Raw genomic sequence first — 20,189 nt, 5'->3', positions numbered from 1 at the left:
GACAGGCAACCGAGTTACAACATATATACATGGTTTACCACATTCACCCCTCCTTTTTTTAAAAAGAGTCCCGCGGGGTGAAGTGACTGACAATATTTACAATAAGTATATTTACGGGTCAAGTCTATCAGGCAGTCGAGTCCGTCGCTGTGATCTACGTAGCACTGGCGGTGATTGCACCGGTGATGGCGGTTGTGCTGGCTCCGGCCTGACTTCAGGTGCCAGCACGTTAGGCGTCGGTAATCCCTCATGCGTGTGCGTCGCGCCCGGTATGGGAGTGTCGTGTGGTGTCTGTATAGGGTTTGAGCTGCACGGTGTCTCGTAGGTACATACATTGGTGGGTACAGGGTCATTAGTCACCACGGAGTGTTCAGGGTAGGGGCCCGGATCTCCTGCGGGCGCCAGGTCGCGGATGGAGACCGTGTCCTCCCGCCCATCAGGTAAAACCACGTAGGCATACTGGGGGTTCGCATGAAGTAAGTGAACCCTCTCGACGATCGGGGAGTGTTTATTGCTCCTCGCATGTTTCCGGAGCAGCACTGGCCCCGGGGACGTCAGCCAAGATGGTAGGGTGGTTCCAGTGGTCGATTTTCTGGGAAAAGAAAAGAGCCGCTCATGAGGGGTGGCATTGGTGGCTGTGCATAACAGGGAGCGGATGGAGTGGAGTGCCTCGGGAAGGACCTCCTGCCAGCGGGAGACCAGCAGTCCCTTTGACCTGAGGGTTAAGAGTGTGGCTTTCCACACCGTGCCATTCTCCTTCTCTACCTGTCCATTCCCCCGGGGATTATAGCTCGTGATCCTACTGGTTGCAATTCCCCTAGCCAGTAGATATTGGCGCAGCTCGTCACTCATAAACGAGGACCCTCTGTCACTGTGGATATAGCATGGGTATCCGAACGGAGTGAAGAGCTTGCGCAGGGCTTTTATAACTGACGTGGTAGTGGTGTCGGGGCAGGGGATGGCGAAGGGGAACCGCGAGTACTCGTCAATTACGTTAAGAAAGTACACATTGCGGTCGGAGGAGGGAAGGGGGTCCTTAAAGTCAACACTCAGTCGCTCAAAGGGACGGGTGGCCTTGATGAGTGGTGCCTTTTCGGGTCGGTAGAAGTGCGGTTTGCACTCTGCGCAGACTTGGCAGTCCCTGGTCATCGTCCTGATCTCCTCAAGGGAGTAAGGCAGGTTCCGGGCTTTCACGAAGTGGAAAAGCCGGGTGACTCCCTGGTGGCAAAGGTCTACATGTAGGGCGTATATCTGGTCGATCTGCGCGCTGGCGCACGTTCCCCGGGATAGGGCATTGGAGGGTTCGTTGAGCTTCCCAGGCCTGTACATGATGTCATAGTTGTAGGTGGAGAGTCCGATTCTCCACCTCAGAATTTTATCATTTTTGATTTTGCTCCGCTGCTGATTATTAAACATGAATGCGACTGAGCGCTGGTCAGTTAGCAGGGTGAACCTTTTACCGGCAAGATAGTGCCTCCAGTGCCTTATAGCTTCCACTATGGCCTGGGCCTCTTTCTCCAACGTGGAGTCCCGAATTTCAGGGCCTTGAAGGGTATGGGAGAAGAACGCCACTGGTCTTCCTGCCTGGTTGAGGGTAGCAGCCAGCGCAAAGTCGGAGGCGTCACTCTCTACTTGGAAGGGAATGGCCTCATCCACCGCATGCATTGCTGCTTTGGCAATGTCCCCTTTTATGCGGCTGAAGGCCGCGCGGGCCTCGGGTGAGAGGGGGAATGTGATGGACTCGACCAGGGGGCGGGCCTTGTCTGCATAGTTAGAGACCCATCGGGCGTAATATGAAAAGAAGCCCAGGCACCTTTTGAGGGCTGTGAGGGTATTGGGAAGAGGGAGTTCCAACAAGGGGCGCTTACGGTCGGGGTCAGGGCCAATGACTCCATTCTCCACGACACACCCAAGGATAGCAAGTCGGGTGGTCCCAAATACACACTTGTCCTTGTTATAGGCGAGGTTGAAAGATTTGGCCCCTTGGAGAAATTTTTGAAGGTTGTTGTCGTGATCCTGCTGGTCGTGACCGCAGATGGTGATGTTATCCAGATATGGGAACGTGGCCTTCAGTTGGCACTGGTCCACCATCCAGTCCATTGCCCTCTGGAAGACAGATACACCATTCGTGACACCAAAGGGGACGCGCAGGAATTGATAAAGCCTGCCGTCCGCCTCGAAGGCAGTGTAAGGGCGGTCCTCCTGGCGGATGGGAAGCTGATGGTAAGTGGATTTTAGGTCTATGGTCGAGTACCCCTTGTACCCTGCTATCTGATTGACCATATCCGCGATGCGGGGTAGAGGGTACGCGTCGAGCTGCGTGAACCTATTGATGGTCTGGCTATAGTCCACGACCATCCTATTTTTCTCCCCGTTCCGAACAACCACCACCTGCGCCCTCCAAGGACTTGTGCTTGCCTCAATGACCCCCTCCCTGAGCAGCCGCTGCACCTCCGACTTAATGAAAGCTCTGTCCCCCGCGCTGTACCTCCTGCTTTTAGTTGCCACATGTTTACAGTTGGGGGTCAGGTTGGCGAACAGCGGTGGGGGAGGGATCCTGAGGGTGGAGAGGCCGCAAGTGGTGTCGGTAGTCTGGCAGTTGGCATGATGTTGGGTGGGATGCGCGCGTTGGTGTGTGTGTGTGGTCAGTAGCGGGGTACGTGACATATCTCTACAAAACAGGGGATTTATGACAGAAATTGGCGGGAGGGGCCCATCATACTTCATTGTCACGCTTTTCAGGTGGCTCTGGAAGTCCAACCCCAACAGCACAGGGGCACACAGTTGAGGCAAGACCAGTAACATAAAGTCCCGATATTCTGTGCCCTGCACCACTAGTATCACTACACAACCCCCCCGGATGTCTGTTGTATGCGACCTGGAGGCCATGGTGACCCTCCAACTTACCGTCGTACCATGAGTCCACAATGCTGCACCGTGGCCGGGTGGATAAAACTCTCCGTGCTGCCTGTGTCAAACAGGCAGCTTGTCCTGTGCCCCTCCACCAGGATGTCTGTCATTGACCTTGCGAGCTGGTGGGGAGCGCTTTGGTGGAGGGTCACAGAAGCCAGGGTGGGGTCGCTGTCTTGGTCCGGCGTGGTGGGGTGCCCCGTGAGCACCTGTTGGTCGTAGGCGGTGGGAGGTGGCGCCGACCAAGATGGCCGCCCCCATGTCTCGCATGTGGTGGTGGCGTGCAGGGAAGATGGCGGCCCCCATGTCTCGCATGTGGTGGCAGTGTGCAGGGAAGATGGCGACCCCCACGTCTCGCACGCAGCGCTGCTCGATCCCGCTTGCAGTTTTGACTTACAGACCTTGGCGAGGTGGCCCTTCTTTCTGCAGCTGGAGCAGGTAGCTTGTCGGGCCAGGCAGCGTTTCCAGGGGTGCTTCTCCAGTCCGCAGAAGTAGCACTTCGCGGACTCATGACTGGCTGCAGCCGAGGTCGATTCGCCGGCGGGTTGCGGGGTCTGCGGCACCCACGAGGCCATCGGGGGATCGCGTGCCTGGAGAGCCTCGGAGTTATGCAGAGCGGCCTCCAACGTATTAGCCAGCTCCATCGCCGAATTTAGGGTAAGATCGGCTTTTTCCAGCAGCCGCTGGCGCACGTACACTGACCTGGTCCCCGTGACGAAGGCGTCCCTCACTAGGAGTTCTGCATGCTGCGCCGCCGTCAGCTCCTGGCAATTGCAGGCTCGCACGAGCGACCGTAGGGCCTGGACGAACTCAGCACTCGATTCCCCGGGCCTTGTTGCCGTGTCGCTAAACGGTGCCGAGCATAGACGCTGTTTATCGGCCGCAGGTATTGTCTTTTGAGTGCGTTCATTGCGCCGTCGTAGTTCGGCTGGTCTCTGATCAGCGAATAGACCCGTGGACTGACCCTGGAGAGTAGAACTCTGCACTTCGCTACGGGGTCGGTCGCTTTAATCTCCTCTAGATACGCTTTGAAGCAGGCCAGCCAGAGTTCGAAAGCGTTTCCAGCTTCAGGTGTTTGCGGATTGAGGTCTAATTTTTCTGGTCTCAGGGCCTGTTCCATGTTTTAAAACATACAGCGAATAAAATTGAAGCACCTTCAATTACTCCAAAAGACTGAGGTTTGGTAAAATACTGAAAGGCTTTTATTCGTTGTACAATACGACCTCCACAGTGAGTGTCTGCCCCCGGACTGAGGGGGAGGGGCAAGGCGAACACCTTTATACAGGACTCTGTGGGAGGAGCCACAGGGGCAGTCAGCAGAGGGGTGTGTCCAGACAGGTAACCGAGTTACAACATATATACATGGTTTACCACAATGGGTCAGGGCATAGAATATAAAAATTGGGACTTAAAATGCAATTTTTCAGAACAGTGTCTAGAGCAAGCTCGAGGTACACAGGGTGCAGTTCTGGTCGTCACCCAGTTGGAAGGATATAGTTGCACTGGACTGAATGCATAGGAGGTTCACTAGGATGTTGCCTGGTTCATGGTGGGATTGATTAGGCTGGGTTTGATTCCCTTGGAGCAAAAGTAGATTAGAGGCTAACCTGATCAGGATATGCAAAATTATAAGAGTGGTAGATTGGGTAGACAGTCAGAATCAAAAAAACAAGAGGACATAGATTTAAGTGAGAGGAAGGAATTGTAAATGGAATTTGTTTTTTTTTAAATGCAGAGAGTGGTTGATATCTGAAACTTGCTGCAAGAGGAGATTATGTAGTCAGTTACAATCACAGCATTTTAGAGACACTTAAGACAGGCATTTAAGCAGGTAAGGCATGGAAGGACATGGGCCTAATGGGGGCGAATGGGAATAGTGCAAGTGGACAGAACAGTCAAAATGACATGGTGGCCAAAGCTCCTGTTGTTGTCTTGTAGCACTTTATGATTATTTTCTGAAAGCAAAAAGCTGTGTGGTACAAGAAAATTCTTTAAAATTATATAAAGCTCGCCCTCTTGGGATCCAGCACCAACCTGAATTTCCCAATCAACCTGCATATTGAAATCTCCCATGACTATTGTAATATTGCCCTTTTGACATGCATTTTCTATTTCCTATTGTAATTTGTAGGCCACATCTTTGCCATTGTTTGGAGGTCTGTATAACTCCAGTTGGGGTCTTTTTGCAGTTTCATAGCTCTACCCACAAGAATTCAACATCTTCTGATCCTATGACACCTCTTACTAAGGAATTGATTTCATTTTTTTAACAGGCCCGCCCTACCCCCTCTGCCTACCTGCCTGTCCTTTCGATGCAATGTGTATCTTTGGACGTTAATCTCCAGCTATAATGTTCTTTCAATCACAATTCAGTGATGTACACAATGTCATACCAGCCAATATCTAAATGTGCTACAAGATAATATCCTTTATTCCATATATCGGATACGTTCAAATATAACACTGTCAGTCCTGTATTCTTCGTCCTTTTCAATTTTGCTCCAATATTACACTTCAACTCACCCCACTGACTGCAATTTGCCCTATCCAATTTTGTCTGTCCATCCTCACAGTATCATTACAAATTCCATCTACTTGTATACCAACTGCCCCATCCTCAGTCCCATCACTCCAGTTTCTCGACCCCTGCTAAACTAGTCTAAACCCTCCACAACAGCTCAAGCAAATTTGCCCATTGATTGAAAAGGAATGAAGAATGAATGAATGAAGGCTTACTTCTATCGACCGGTTGGGCTGAAGTTTCCATGTAATTGTTTTTAGACATGTCCAAATCAATACTTTTCTGTGTCTGTACAAATTGAAATATATTTCATATTTTAATGATTAATGTATACCTTTAAAATTTGTTTTTTTAAAATCAGAGAACATAAGAACATTAGAGAAAATTATGTTCCCTTACTTTTTCTATCTGTCTACACTGGGCTGAGCAACAGCTCCAAATTTACGCCTTGCAGTCGTTCTCTGTGTATCTGCTTACATGGCCACCGCCATTCTTTAAACCTTCACTCTTAAACCATAGAAACCATAGAAACTACAGCACAGAAACAGGCCCTTTGGCCCTTCTTGGCTGTGCCCGAACCATTTCCTGCCTCGTCCCACTGACCTGCACACGGACCATATCCCTCCATACACCTCCCATCCATGTATCTGTCCAATTTATGCTTAAATGTTAAAAAAGAACCCGCATTTACCACCTCGTCTGGCAGCTCATTCCATACTCCCACCACTCTCTGTGTGAAGAAGCCCCCCCTAATGTTCCCTTTAAACTTTTCCCCCCTCACCCTTAACCCATGTCCTCTGGTTTTTTTCTCCCCTTGCCTCAGTGGAAAAAGCCTGCTTGCATTCACTCTATCTATACCCATCATAATTTTATATACCTCTATCAAATCTCCCCTCATTCTTCTACGCTCCAGGGAATAAAGTCCTAACCTATTCAACCCTTCTCTGTAACTGAGTTTCTCAAGACCTGGCAACATCCTTGTAAACCTTCTCTGCACTCTTTCAACCTTATTTATATCCTTCCTGTAATTTGGGGACCAAAACTGAACACAATACTCCAGATTCGGCCTCACCAATGCCTTATACAACCTCATCATAACATTCCAGCTCTTATACTCAATACTTCGATTAATAAAGGCCAATGTACCAAAAGCTCTCTTTACGACCCTACCTACCTGTGACGACACTTTTAGGGAATTTTGTATCTGTATTCCCAGATCCCTCTGTTCCACTGCACTCTTCAGTGCCTTACCATTAACCCTGTATGTTCTACGTTGGTTTGTCCTTCCAACGTGCAATACCTCACACTTGTCAGTATTAAACTCCATCTGCCATTTTTCAGCCCATTTTTCCAGCTGGTTCAAGTCCCTCTGCAGGCTCTGAAAACCTTCCTCACTGTCTACTACACCTCCAATCTTTGTATCATCAGCAAACTTGCTGATCCAATTTACCACATTATCATCCAGATCATTGATATAGATGACAAATAACAATGGACCCAGCACTGATCCCTGATCCTTGTTCTGTCTTACTTGGGTAATTAATCAAGAGTGCACTGAGGGGCTAATATCTTAACAGTTGGGAGTGTAGGGATCAGATTGCAATACAAACAATTACTAACAGTACTCACAAAGTCAGAAATTAACATGGATGATATTAGAGGTTCAATGTTAAATACATTGACACAGCACTCCTAGAAACGAATCAGCATAGGCAAGTCAGACCTTTCTCACCCAGAGAGTGGTGAGTACCTGGAATGCACTGCACAAGAAGGTGGATGATGAGAGGCTGCAGGTAGCATTTAAGAAGTGTCTAGATGGCTCAAATCATTTAGGTAGAGAAGGGCATGGGCCATGTACTGGGAGATGTAATTAGAGGAGTTGACTGCCCGCTGTTAGCATGGATATGTTGGGCAGAATGGCTAGTTTCCATGCTGTGGGTCTCCATGACTCCCTGACTCTTTCAACTGCAATTTGCATTGGCATTAAGCAGCATCTTGTGGTAAAATAAAGGCAGAAGACAATATGCATTTGCTTGTCATTCATACATTAATATCCACCATAATAACCTTTAGACTATAGATATTAACAGTGGAGCCTAGAGCTGGATTGATGTTGCCTAGTGAAAATAGTTAATATGCTATCTACATTCAAAAGTATTTCAATAAATTCAATCATGAGAGGTTATTTAAACACCATAAATAATAGGCAAATCAAAGCTAATGGCCTCTGTTAGACAAAAATCAAATTCATGACAAATGGTATAATTAACTACAATTGAAAAGTCTGTGGATTGAGCTTTGCAGAAGAAAGCAGGGAGATTGACAGAAAGCTGGGACTGTTTGTAATTGGCTTTCCTGGCTTTAGTCTCCTCAGCATCCTCATGGATCTCAATATTACTCAATTGACAAGAGCAGACTGCTCAATACTCAAGAAACCCTGAATTTGATCAAAATTTATTTGCCTTCTCTTATTCAGTTCCAGATGATTTATGTTAGGTTAATAGAAATGATAAAATTACAAATCACTTTCAATTACATTTGCATAACTGAATAATGGGCTAAATGTCTTACAAAGTGAGTTTTGTTTTAACCTGATGCCCACACAATTTGTCATATTTATAACATAGATAGTAGAGCACAGGAAAATGCACATAGTATCTAAACCAACCATGGTGCCAAATTGAACTAATCCCATCTGCCTAGACTTGATCCATATCCCCCATTTCCATGTATATTCATATGCATGTATAAATGTCTCTTAAACACCACTATCTTGTTTAGGCAAAATAAGCTCTGGGCATAATTTCTCTCCTTTGTCCCTGTGGTCAGACTGTTTCCCTAGTTAACCTTTTATTTTAAATGTATTGTATAAAATGCCTTTAGATTTACCTAATAAACTTACCAAGGACATGTCATTGGCCCTTTTGGTCCTCCTATTGCCTCGCTTTATTTATTTCTTGCTTTCCATTATATTCATTAAGGGTCCTGTATGATTTCAACTTCCTACATCAGACGGTATATTTCCTTTTCACTAAACTACAGCTCCCATCTTTCCTTGCCTTGCTATCCTGGTCTTTCCTCCAGACCGGAAAATATTCATCCTAAATTCCAATTAGCTGCTCTTTAAACAACTCCCATATGACAGATTTGGGAGTGCTCAAAAACAATTGCTCCCACTCTTCCAAAATCCCATCTAATACTGTTGTAACTTGGCTTCCCCCAATTGCCAATTTCCCTGTGGTCCAGACATCCTTATTCATAACAATCTTAAAACTTAAGATGTAGTGATCACTGTTCTCAAAACAATCTCCCACCAAAACCCTAATCACCAGGCCAGCTTGTTTCCCAATACAAAGTCTAATATGGCCTTGAAACAGTATGTGGATAGCCCAACTGCAGGAAAGAAACCCTCTATTGAAAAATACTATCTTAAAAATTAAAAAAGAATTTAGACCATTTTAAATGTTCCTCATTTAAACTCACATATATAACAAAATTAAATTCTTTTTCTGACAGCTTGTATATATATGAAATTCATAACCATATATGAAATATTTGGCCATTTATACTATATGTGTACAGTCTAGAACTTTTCCATTTGTTCCCATGTCTCATTCTATTTGCTATTTCTTGTTTGAATTATGTCACCAACATGTTCACTATAAAAGGAAACAAAACTAGTTCTATTTCTATCCTAGCAACACACATCAAAGTTGCTGGTGAACGCAGCAGGCCAAGCAGCATCTATAGGAAGAGGCACAGTCGACGTTTCAGGCCGAGACCCTTCGTCAGGACTAACTGAAGGAAGAGTGAGTAAGGGATTTGAAAGCTGGAGGGGGAGGGGGAGGGGGAGATGCAAAATGATAGGAGAAGACAGGAGGGGGAGGGATAGAGCCGAGAGCTGGACAGGTGATAGGCAAAAGGGGATACGAGAGGATCATGGGACAGGAGGTCCGGGAAGAAAGACGGGGGGCGGGGGGTGACCCAGAGGATGGGCAAGAGGTATATTCAGAGGGACAGAGGGAGAAAAAGGAGAGTGAGAGAAAGAATGTGTGCATAAAAATGAGTAACAGCTGGGGTACGAGGGGGAGGTGGGGCCTAGCGGAAGTTAGAGAAGTCAATGTTCATGCCATCAGGTTGGAGGCTACCCAGACGGAATATAAGGTGTTGTTCCTCCAACCTGAGTGTGGCTTCATCTTTACAGTAGAGGAGGCCGTGGATAGACATGTCAGAATGGGAATGGGATGTGGAATTAAAATGTGTGGCCACTGGGAGATCCTGCTTTCTCTGGCGGACAGAGCGTAGATGTTCAGCAAAGCGGTCTCCCAGTCTGCGTCGGGTCTCACCAATATATAAAAGGCCACATCGGGAGCACCGGACGCAGTATATCACGCCAGTCGACTCACAGGTGAAGTGATGCCTTACCTGGAAGGACTGTTTGGGGCCCTGAATGGTGGTAAGGGAGGAAGTGTAAGGGCATGTGTAGCACTTGTTCCGCTTACACGGATAAGTGCCAGGAGGGAGATCAGTGGAGAGGGATGGGGGGGACGAATGGACAAGGGAGTTGTGTAGGGAGCGATCCCTGCGGAATGCAGAGAGAGGGGGGGAGGGAAAGATGTGCTTAGTGGTGGGATCCCGTTGGAGGTGGCGGAAGTTACGGAGAATAATATGTTGGACTATCCTCTTCTCACCCTGTCTCTTGCAAAAACGCCATCCCCCTTCTCGCAATTCCTCCGTCTCCGCCGCATCTGCTCTCAGGATGAGGCTTTTCATTCTAGGACGAGGGAGATGTCTTCATTTTTTAAAGAAAGGGGCTTCCCTTCCTCCACTATCAACTCTGCTCTTAAACGCATCTCCCCCATTTCACGTACATCTGCTCTTACTCCATCCTCCCACCACCCCACTAGGAATAGGGTTCCCCTGGTCCTCACCTACCACCCCACCAGCCTCCGGGTCCAACATATTATTCTCCGTAACTTCCGCCACCTCCAACGGGATCCCACCACTAAGCACATCTTTCCCTCCCCCCCTCTCTCTGCATTCCGCAGGGATCGCTCCCTACACAACTCCCTTGTCCATTCGTCCCCCCCATCCCTCCCCACTGATCTCCCTCCTGGCACTTATCCGTGTAAGCGGAACAAGTGCTACACATGCCCTTACACTTCCTCCCTTACCACCATTCAGGGCCCCAAACAGTCCTTCCAGGTGAGGCATCACTTCACCTGTGAGTCGACTGGGGTGATATACTGCGTCCGGTGCTCCCGATGTGGCCTTTTATATATTGGTGAGACCCGACGCAGACTGGGAGACCGCTTTGCTGAACATCTACGCTCTGTCCACCAGAGAAAGCAGGATCTCCCAGTGGCCACACATTTTAATTCCACATCCCATTCCCATTCTGACATGTCTATCCACGGCCTCCTCTACTGTAAAGATGAAGCCACACTCAGGTTGGAGGAACAACACCTTATATTCCGTCTGGGTAGCCTCCAACCTGATGGCATGAACATTGACTTCTCTAACTTTCACTAGGCCCCACCTCCCCCTCGTACCCCATCTGTTACTCATTTTTATGCACACATTCTTTCTCTCACTCTCCTTTTTCTCCCTCTGTCCCTCTGAATATACCCCTTGCCCATCCTCTGGGTCAACCCCCCCCCCCATCTTTCTTCCCGGACCTCCTATCCCATGATCCTCTCGTATCCCCTTTTGCCTATCACCTGTCCAGCTCTCAGCTCTATCCCTCCCCCTCCTGTCTTCTCCTATCATTTTGCATCTCCCCCTCCCCCTCCAGCTTTCAAATTCCTTACTCACTCTTCCTTCAGTTAGTCCTGACGAAGGGTCTCGGCCTGAAACATCTACTGCGCCTCTTCCTATAGATGCTGCTTGGCCTGCTGCGTTCACCAGCAACTTTGATGTGTGTTGCTTGAATTTCCAGCATCTGCAGAATTCCTGTTGTTTGCTATTTCTATCCTAACTGTATGGTCACACGCATGTAAGTTAATACATAACATGTTTTTCTTCCCCCTCCCACCCCCACCGCATTACTCTAATCCAGGAATATTGAGGCCAATTATTCTACATAACTGGAACTAGTTTGCACAATACCAAAATGGAATTCAATGCAGGTCCTCTAGCTTAGTGTTACCTGGACAAAGGCTTTACTGAAATAATTAACACTTAAAAAGTTGTATTTCAATACGTCACTGTTGGTGGAAAACCCATGAATAAAAATAAAAGCTATTAACCTTGCTTATATGGTGTGGTAATAGTGAGTTCACTGTAAGGTCACTGTCTGCTGAGTAGTTCGCATGATTTGCATGAAAGGTTGATTTTCACATTGAGGAAAGAGAAAATTTTCATAGTTAACTGTACCTGAGATGCTGATAAGAACAATATGCAAATTTTTAGAACAATGACAGTTTAGAAATATAGATCAGCTTTCTGAAAGGCCTGCATTGTGCTTCACTCTTATTCTTTTTGGCTACACATTATATGGCTGCATAGTGTTTCTTCAAACACTGAGGATAGGAGAGGCAATTAGCAATCAATTATGAAAGAAAAGGGGTCATGTAGAAAGAGCTAATAATTGTGGAGCCTTTGGCTAAAATCTTTTAATAAATTACCACTTTTGCTGCTGTTGTACTTAACTGTGCTACTCAGTCAAGAATGAAGCCTTAAAATCTAATCTATTTCTTCCACATTCGTAACAACCATAAAATTTTGATTTTCCTATTTTAACAATGAATAAACTTGTTTTCACTATTTTGTTCTGCAATTTGGCTCAAAAAGTAAAGTCTTTGGGCAAATTTTACTTACAACTCTCGGAAGTGATCTGAACATTAAAAATCAAGATGATTCATAGAACTAGCCTTTGATATTTCATTTGCCTCCAGGATCTCCTTTTCTTCTTAACCCTATTAAATCATTCAGATTAAAGCTATAGAGAATGATTTAATAAGTTGAGATGATGTTGTTACGTACCCCGTAACTGGGTTGCCAAACCAGCAGAAATGGATCACTCAGTTGGAGTCTGGGTTACTAGAACTAAGAAAGTTTTATTAAAGAAACAAGCAACACAGTAATTGAAAGGATAATAAATGCAACAGTTCAGCAATGATAAACACACATGTGCACAGAATTAAGATAACAGCATCAATCAAGCTCTATCGTTGTCTGGGGGTAAATGACCAATTTCAAAGTGACACAAAAGTCCAGTTCGATTTAGTTCAGTTCGCAGTAATCGTTGCCATGGCGATGGACAACGTGGGGGGGGGAGGGAGAGAGAGAACGAGAACGGCTGATCATTCAGAAACGGCTTCCACTCACAGACCGGCGATATGGCTCACAAGCAGCTTTTGGGCGGGTCCCTTGTGATGTCACCTGAGGTCACCGACTGTGACCCCTCCTCCAGATGCGGTCGATCCTCTGCAGTGAACCCGGCACCCAAGCAAGGGTGGACCACACACCGGGTTCCCGCTGATCGTACCTTTCCACCCTGTGCGTTTATGGTCTGGTACTTCCCACCGACTCGTGAGAAGCGTACCGCTTCCAGGGTCTCGTTACCTCGGGTGTCGTGAGTGTCCTGCCTTAGCGAACCTGTCCCTTTTTATCCCCCTGCTGGGGTATCGCCTGTCCATCACTTCAAACAGTTCAGGGTTCAAAGGGGGAGCCGCTCCAGACAGCTCTCTCTCCCGTCCCTTCATTACACATCTCCAGATGCTGCTTCATTGTTCCTTATCTCTCCTTCCCCTGAGGACAGGTGGCAGACCAACTGCTGATGCCACTGATGCTAGCCCAGGCCCGCAAACATATTAATTTATGTGTATTCTCGTCACAATGTTCACACATCTATGGAAATGGCTGCTAAATGGCTAAGCTGTTTTGGTATTATACAGAGAAACTGCATTCTAGCTTTGGGTTGTCTGCAATCTTTGCAATTCCCCAAATCTCCTTGGTCTAACAAGTCATATGTAATATAATATTACTGTCTACAATTCAAGAAACTTAATATGTCTCAAATTAATATAATCAAATACTAACCATAAACAAACTAATTCAACATTTTTTCATTTACTGTATACCCTTGAACCCACAGGGCAGACAGAAGTCCTGCTATATATACAGCACCCTCCCCCTTGGAAGTTTCTGTGTTTTATTGTTTTACAACATTGAATCACAATGGATTTAATTTAGCTTTTTTGACACTGGTCAACAGAAAAATACCCTTCTTGTGTCAAAGTGAAAACAAATTTCTATAAATTGGTCTAAATTTCTTAAACATAAAATAATTGATTGCATAATTAGTCACCCCCTTCAAGTCAGTAGTTATTAGATGCACCTTTGGCAGCAATTACAGCCTTGAGTCTGTGTGGATAGGTCTCTATCAGCTTTGCACATCTGGACACTGCAATTTTTTCCCATTCTTCTTTACAAAACTGAGACCCGGCTGGTGGTGTAGTGGCATCAGTGCCGGACTTCAGGACAGAACGTCCCTAGTTCGAATCTAGCCGGCTCCCCTGCATGCTTTCCATCCATGCTGGGTTACGAGCTGGTGATCTCTTTGGAAACTCACCAGGCAGAAGGCAACGGCAAACCACTGCTGTAACTTACCTTCTACGCGGTTCCCCACTATCTCAGAGAGGCGTGGAGGTAAATCGTCCACTAACCAGGGAATCTCCGGATGTGATGTACCTTTCCTTTCCTTTACAAAACTGCTCAAGCTCTGTCAGATTGTATGGGGATCTTGAGTGAACAGCCACAAATTCTCAATTGGATTGAGGTCTGGACTCTGACTTGGCCACCCCAGGACACTAACATTGTTGTTTTTAAGCTATTCCTGTGTAGCTTTGGTTTTATCCTTGGGGTCATTGCCTTGCTGGAAAACAAATCTTCTCCCAAGTCACAGTTCTCTTGCACACTGCATCAGCTTTTCTTCCAGGATTTCCCTGTACTTTGCTGCATTAATTTTACCCTCTACCTTCAAAGCCTTCCAGGGCCTGCTGCAGTGAAGCATCCCCACAGCATGATGCAGCCACCACCATGCTTCACAGTAGGGATGGTGTGTTTTTGATGATGTGCGGTATTTGGCTTATGCCAAACATAGTGTTTAGTCTGATGGCCAAAAATCTCAATTTTGGTTTCATCAGACCGTAGAACCTTCTTCCAGCTGACATCAAAGTTTCCCACATGCCTTCCAGCAAACTCTAGCCAAGATTTCATGTAAGATCTTTTCCAGCAGTGGCTTTCTCTTTGCCACTCTCCCATAAAGCTGTGACTGGTGAAACACCTGGGTGACAGCACCTGAACACTCTCTCCCATCTCAGCCACTAAAGCCTGTAACTCCTCCAGAGTTGTCATAGGTCTCTTGGTGGCCTCCCTCACTAGTCCCCTTCTTGCACCTTCACTCAGTTTTTGAGGACAGCCTGCTTTAGGCAGATTCACAGCAGTGCCATATTCTTTCCTTAACTGTACTCCAAGGGGTATTCAGTGACTTGGAAATTTTCATGCGTCCAACTCCTGACATGTGCTTTCCAGTAACTTTTTTTGCAGAGATGCTTGGCGTGTTCTTTCATCTTCATGGTCTCATTTTTACCAGGAGACTGACTCAGCAGTAGTCGAACCTTCCAGACACAGGTGTAGTTTTACTACAATCAATTGAAACACCTTGACTGCACACAGGTGATCTCCATTGAACTGACTATGTGACCTCTAAAACTAGGCGGCACCAGTGATGATTTGATGTGTCATATTAATTATTTTATATTTGTAATTAATTTAGATCACTTTGTAGAGTTCTGTTTTCACTTTGACACAAAAGAGTCTTTTTCTGTTGATCAGTGTAAAAAAAGTCGAATTAAATTCACTGTGATTCAATGTTGTAAAATAATAATAACATGAAAACTTTCAATGGGGTGAATAATTTTTATAGGCACTGTGTGTGTGTGTGTGTATACATCTTAGAGCATAGGGATTGTTCAGTAATTGATAATGGTGGATTTATATATAAGAAAAGAGAAAACAAATAAGAATAAAATGAAATGCTCCCTTCTCCCATTACATGCCAAATGTAAGGCAACCCATTAAAATGTTGTGGTTCACCCACTCCCAATACACATAAATGAAACCAGTCAACTTTGAAAGGTGGTCTGAGTCATCTAACTGTCAATTTTCTTGAAGGGTGAAAACAAGCTTCTGAATAACATCTCAAAGTTCAAAGTACATTTATCATCAAATCATGTATAAATTATAGGACTGAGATTTGTCTCCTTACAGGCAGTCATAAAACAAGAAACCCAAAGAACCCATTTAAAAAAAACCGACTAATATCTGATGCACAGAGAGAAAAAGGAAACCCAAATCGTGGAAACAATAAAAGCAAGTAACAGCATTCAGAACAAAAGTGAGTCCATAGACATGAAGGCCAAAGTAGGCCCCAGCTTCAGCTTCAGTGCAGCGGAGAGAAGAGCAAACCCCACAGAGCACTGACCAGAACCAGCCAGCCCCACCTCCAGTCCTGACACCCTGCCTTTTCAATCCATCTGGCCCAGCATTTAAATTGTCCAAACACCGGTCGTTCCCCACATTAGCACCTGGGCCTTGTCGCGTCCATACACTCTGCGTCTGGACCCTGCTGCCATGTTTCAGCCCATACCTGACCTATCCAAATTGAGCTGGCGTTTAAATCGATCAGACCTCACTCTCGGTTCAGGTGAATGGCTTCTGAAACTCCTCCACTCTGACTTTACTCTGGTTCGCACGCCCCAACTTCATCTCGACCATGTCTCAACCGTGCTCCAACCACTTCTCCTCGAAAATGCCTCGACCTTGCTCTGACGTTGCATTGCACCGCACACCTCAAGTCAGCCTCACCTTGTCTGCAGTGATTGCTTACCACACTTTTCCACAGAAAAGTGTCATTAACAAAGTATTTAGCTGTATTTATTTCTTTACACAGAACTAGCCCAAATGGCTTTGCCTGAAATTGTTATACAATAGATGTACAGTGGAGAATATTCTGATTGGTTGCACCACAGCCTGGTATGAAACCGCTTGTGCACAGGATCACAAGAGGCTACAAAGGATTGTAGACTTAACTAGCTCCTTCATGGGCACAAGCCTTCCCACGCAAGGAGGCAGCATCCATCATTAAAGACCCTCACCACCTGAGATATGCCCTCTTTGCGTTCCAGCTATCTGAAAGAAGGTACAGGAGCAGGAGTCTATAGACTGACACTCAGGAGTTTTGGAACAGCTTCTTCCCTGACACCATCAGATTTCTGAACAGTCCACAAACCCATAAACACTAACTCGTCTTTTCCACCATTTGATGAAGGTAGAGCAGTGGATGTAGTGTATATGGATTTCAGTAAGGCACATGATAAGGTTCCCCATGCTAGGCTTATTCAGAAAGTAAGGAGGTATGGGATCCAAGGAGAACTTGCTTTGTGGATCCAGAATTGGATTGCCCACAGAAGGCAAAGGGTGGTTGTAGATGGTTCGTATTCTGCATGGAGATCGGTGACCAATTGTGTTCCGCAGGTGTATGGTATGATGGCCTTCCTCAACTGTGGGATTGAGTTCAAGATCCATGGGGTAATGTTACAACTATATAAGACCTTAGTTAGACCCCACTTGGAGTACTGTGTTCGGTTCTGGTCACTTCACTACAGGAAGGATGTGGATACTATAGAGAGAGTGCAGAGGAGATTTACAAGGATGTTGCCTGGATTGGAGAGTGTGCTTTATGGGAATAGGTTGAGTGAACTTGGCCTTTACTCCTTGGAGCGACGGAAGATGAGAGGTGACTTGAGAGATGTGTACAAGATGATGAGAGGCACTGATTGTGTGGATAGCCAGAGGTTTTTTCTTAGAGCTGAAATGGCTAACACGAGGGGGCATAGTTCTAAGGTGCTTGGAAGTAGGTACAGAGGGGATGTCAAGGGTAAGTTTGTCCACACAGGGAGTGGTGGGTGCGTGGAATGCACTGCCGGCATTCTGACCCTGTACTCCTGCATAGCCATCATCATAAGTAAAGCGAGCTTTCAGTTTTTTTTGCTAACATTTTATCTCTAAGTTGATGCTTTATGTTTTAACCATTGTTGCAGATGGCACTGGCTCCAATAATAATTTCTGTATCCAATTTGGTGGCTTCCCCTCGTCATATAGGCGAGAGAAGTACCTGAAGCTCCATGCAGTATTATCACACCTGATCAGTTGTTATAAAGACTTCTACAGGTATGGAGAGACCATTCTTCTCATAGCCTTTCACTATTTCAAAGTATTATGCAGTGATGGAGTGTGACATTGGTCTGAAACTACCATTTTAAGAGTGTCTGTTATGACCACAGTCTAAGTCATAGAATGTGGAACAGAGAACACGACAAATCAGTGGAGGCCCTTTGGCCCACGATGTTGTACCAAACTTTTAACCTGCTCTAAGATCAATCTAACCCTTCCTTCTGACATAGCCATCCATTTTTCTATCATCTATGTGCCCATGTAAGAGTTTCTTACATGCTCCTATTGTATCTGCCTAATCCCAGCAGGGCATTCCACTCACCAATCTCTGTGTAAGATAACTTACCTCTGACACACTCCCCCATACTTTCCTCCAATCACCCTAAAATTAAGCCCCAGGTATTATCCATTTCCACCAAGGGAAAAGGTCTCTGGCTATCCTCACAAATAGACAATAGACAATAGGTGCAGGAGTAGGCCATGCGGCCCTTCGAGCCAGCACCGCCATTCACTGTGATCATGGCTGATCATCCACAATCAGTATCCAGTTTCTGCCTTATCCCCATAACCTTTGATTCTGCCATCTTTAAGAACTCTATCCATCTCTTTCCTGAAAGTATCCAGAGACTTGGCCTCCACAGCCTTCCGGGGCAGAGCATTCCATATATCCACCACTCTCTGGGTGAAAAAGTTTTTCCTCAACTCCGTTCTAAATGGCCTACCCTTTATTCTTAAACTGTGGCCTCTGGTTCTGGACTCACCCATCAGCGGGAACATGCTTCCTGCCTCCAGCGTGTCCAATCCCTTAATAATCTTATATGTTTCAATAAGATCCCCTCTCAGCCTTCTAAATTCCAGAGTATACAAGCCCAGTCGCTCCAATCTTTTGACATATGACAGTCCCGCCATCCCGGGAATTAACCTTGTGAACCTACACTGCACTCCCTCAATAGCAAGAGTGTCCTTCCTCAAATTTGGAGACAAAAACTGCACACAGTACTCCAGGTGTGGTCTCACCAGGCCCCTGTACAGCTGCAGAAGGACCTCTTTGCTCTTATACTCAATTGCCCTTGTTATGAAGGCCTGCATGTCATTAGTTTTCTTCACTGCCTGCTGTACCTGCATGCTTGCTTTCAGTGACTGATGTACAAGAACACCTAGATCTCGTTGTACTTCCCCTTTTCCTAACTTGACTCCATTTAGATAATAATCTGCCTTCCTGTTCTTACCACCAAAGTGGATAACCTCACATTTATCCACATTAAACTGCATCTGCCATGCATCTGCCCACTCACCCAGCCTGTCCAAGTCACCCTGCATTCTCATAACATCCTCCTCACATTTCATACTACCACCCAGCTTTGTGTCATCGGCAAATTTGCTAATGTTACTTTTAATTCTCTCATCTAAATCATTAATATATATTGTAAACAGCTGCGGTCCCAGCACTGAACCCTATGGTACCCCACTGGTCACCGCCTGCTATTCCGAAAGGGACCGTTAATCGCTACTCTTTGTTTTCTGTCAGCCAGCCAATTTTCAATCCATGTCAGTACTCTGCCCCCAATACCATGTGCCCTAGTTTTGCCCACTAATCTCCTATGTGGGACTTTATCAAAGGCTTTCTGAAAGTCCAAGTACACTACATCCACTGGCTCTCCCTTGTCCATTTTCATAGTTACATCCTCAAAAAATTCCAGAAGATTAGTCAAGCACGATTTCCCCTTCGTAAATCCATGCTGACTCGGACCGATCCTGTTACTGCCATCCAGATGTGTCGTAATTTCATCTTTTATAATTGACTCCAGCATCTTTCCCACCACCGGCGTCAGGCTAACAGGTCTATAATTCCCTGTTTTCTCTCTTCCTCCCTTCTTGAAGAGAGGGACAACATTAGCCACCCTCCAATCTATAGGAACTGATCCTGAATCTATAGAACATTGGAAAATGATTACCAATGCGTCCACGATTTCTAAAGCCACCTCCTTAAGTACCCTGGGATGCAACCCATCAGGTCCTGGGGACTTATCAGCCTTCAGACCCAACAGCCTATCCAACACCATTTCCTGGCTAAAATTCTGCCTCTTATCTTGCACATCTCTCATCCTCCTTCATTCCAAACAAAAAAGCTCATTTAATCTATCCTCATCGCTAACCTGATGCCATCTACTTATAACTTTGAAGCCGGTTCACTGGTTTGGTGAGTGAAACAGAAAACACTGACTGCGAATAAGTACATTAATTATTTATTTACAAAAAGTTTTTTTTAAAAAATCAGCAAATCACTTACGTTCCCCCAAGTTACACAAACTACAGAACGAAATAGCCAACAAACAGATACTTAGTCAAAAGTGCGTGTGGTGTATACCTTCCCAACGGTTCTGGGGACAAAGGGAAAGAGACAGTACCTTTCACATGTGCTGTTCTTTATACCCCCGAGGTGTTTGAAACTGGACATGAGGTGCTGTGGCACGCAAGCCAACCAGTGGGCAGAGCTGATGCAGTTCTGAAACTGAGC

The sequence above is a fragment of the Mobula hypostoma genome, chromosome 12 (genome assembly GCF_963921235.1).
Source record: "Mobula hypostoma chromosome 12, sMobHyp1.1, whole genome shotgun sequence".
NCBI lineage: Eukaryota > Metazoa > Chordata > Chondrichthyes > Myliobatiformes > Myliobatidae > Mobula > Mobula hypostoma.
Note: the sequence above shows the minus strand (reverse complement) of the source record.